Source organism: Penaeus japonicus, unplaced genomic scaffold, assembly GCF_977035675.1.
Source record: "Penaeus japonicus unplaced genomic scaffold, GWHDUDI00000001_assembly GWHDUDI00000016, whole genome shotgun sequence".
NCBI classification, from domain to species: domain Eukaryota; kingdom Metazoa; phylum Arthropoda; class Malacostraca; order Decapoda; family Penaeidae; genus Penaeus; species Penaeus japonicus.
In genome coordinates this window covers 4,442,243-4,444,742 of record NW_028234418.1, presented here as the reverse complement: position 1 = coordinate 4,444,742, position 2,500 = coordinate 4,442,243, and positions in this window count along the sequence as shown.

The window sequence follows — 2,500 nt, the reverse complement described above, 5'->3', positions numbered from 1 at the left end:
TTCTCAACATCTCTGAAACAAATGCTAACAATTTCACACCGCTCCGTAGCAGTTAGCAACACCTCCACAGCCCTTATAAAACACCTTTGCAACATTTCTGCAACAACCTCGCAGCTCAGATCCAATGAATCACTTTGCATGTTAAGTCTCTTAGTATCTCGCTCGCTTACTCAGACGGGGCCAAGTTTAAATTGTTTCCTGATATACATGGGGCGGCTTAGGAAGAGACGGAGGGAAGCAGGGGAGGAAGGAGGGAGGGAGGGAGGGAGGGAGGGAGGGAGGGAGGGAGGGAGGGAGGGAGGGAGGAGGTTGGGAGGGGAAGGAGGGGGAGGAAGGGAAGGAGGGAGGGAGAGGGAGCGGAGGGGGGAAGGAGGGGGAAGGAGGGAGGGAGGAAGGTGGGAGGGAAGAGAGGGAGGAAGGAGGGACTGCGGGCGGGAGGGGCGGGCGGGAGGGGACGTATGGGGGGAAGGAGGGGGCAACGGGAGGGAGGGAAGGAGGGAGGGTAGGGAGGTTTTAATAGGTAGGGAGGGGAAGGCGGGAGGGGAAGGAGGGAGGGAAGGAGGGAGGGAAGGAGGGAGGGAGGGAAGGTGGGAGGGAAGGAGGGGAGGGAGGGAGGGAGAGAGGGGGGGAAGGAGGGAGGGAGGGAGGGAGGGAAGGAGGAAGGGAGGGAGGGAGGGAGGGAGGAAAGGAGAGAGGGAGGGAGGGAGGGAGGGAGGGTGGGAGGGAGAGGGACATGGAAGGAAGGAAGGAAGGAAGGAAGGAAGGAAGGAAGGAAGGAGAAGGAATCGGAAAGACGGAAGGAGTGGGGAAAGGAGAGGAACATGGAAGGACAGCAAGACGGAAGGAGGGATATGGAAGGAAGCAAGAAGGACGGGTTAGGCAGGAAACGAGAGAGGGTGGAAGGGATAGGTGAAGGGAAAGGGAAAGGGAGAAGGAGCAGGAAAAGGAGAGGAAGAGGGACAAGAGAAGGAGAAGGAAAAGGAAAAGGAGAGGGAGAGGACAAGGAAAAGGAAAAGGAGAGGGAGAGGACAAGGAAAAAGAAAAGCGAGAGGGAGAGGGAGTGGGGGGGAGAGACCCCCCACCGAGAGGGAGAGAGAGAGAGAGAGAGAGAGAGAGAGAGAGAGAGAGAGAGAGAGAGAGAGAGGGAGAGAGAGAGATAAGGAGAGGGAAGGAAATGGGTCGAATGTGAAGGTGTTACAAATCAGTGGGGAGAGAGTGATAGGAAGGGAAGGATGAGGGGATAAAAGGGTAAATGAAATTACTAGATATTACTAGAAATACTGATGTTACCATCAATATCAATTTAACAAATACTACCATTGTAAATATCATTACTATCTTCATAATAACTAGTCCTCGTCATGCATGTAGTAATAGTCAGAAGATCAGTATTAGAACAGCGTGAAAGATAGTAACCGCTGCAGTAATAGCAACAACAGCAACAATGCTTAATCGATTCATAAAAAAAAAAAAAAAAAAAAAACAGGTATCGCGACCGACCACACGATATTTTTTTTTAAAGTCTGTCATCGAAACCATAAATACGGCGCCCCCCTAGCGTAGCCGGGTCGTGGGCGGCGCGGCGTCAGACAGCAAGCGCTTACGGGCGGGTGTCACCACACGTGATATAAGGCCTTGGCGGGAAACATATGTTATCCCGTTGTATGGGAAACTTCGCAGGTGTTATATTTGCTGTATCAAGCTGCTCATACACACGTAAAAACGCACACAAGTGAAGGTGATGATAACAATAACAACAACAAGAATGATGATAATGACAATAATAATAATATTATTATTATTATTAATGGTAATTACAACAATACTAACAATAACAATGCTAATATTAACCATAAAATAAGAAAAAACAACAGCAATAATAATAATAATAATAATAATAATAATAATAATAAAAACAACACCTATAACAATGAACAGATAAATGAATGAATAAACAAATAAGCAAACAAACCCAAACACTTCCTTGCAATAATCCCAACATGAAACACTCACACCTCCACTTCACCGCCTCATAAAATGCCTGCACTGGTTTCAACGGCTCAGAATCGATAGGCAAATGTCTCATAAAAGAACACACACACACACACACACACACACACACACACACACACACACACACACACACACACACACACACACACACACACACACACACACACACACACACACAAAAAAAAAAAAAAAAAAAAAAAAAAAAAAAAAACAAAATAAATAAATAAATAAAATAAAAAACGTCTCTCTCCCACGAACACAAATCACAATAACCCAAAAGTCAAGTCATATGCCACGGGAGATCCCTTAGACGCCAGTGCCACGGTGCCAAGAGTTAGAGAGAGAGGTAAGTTATCGCATCACCGTGAGGCTTTTGGGTCTTCCTCGTGTACTTTTTCTCCTCTTCTCTTTTCTCTTCTCATTCTTCATTATTCTTTTTTTTCTCCAATTGCGTCCCCTATTTCCTTCCCTTCCCCACCCCTTTCCC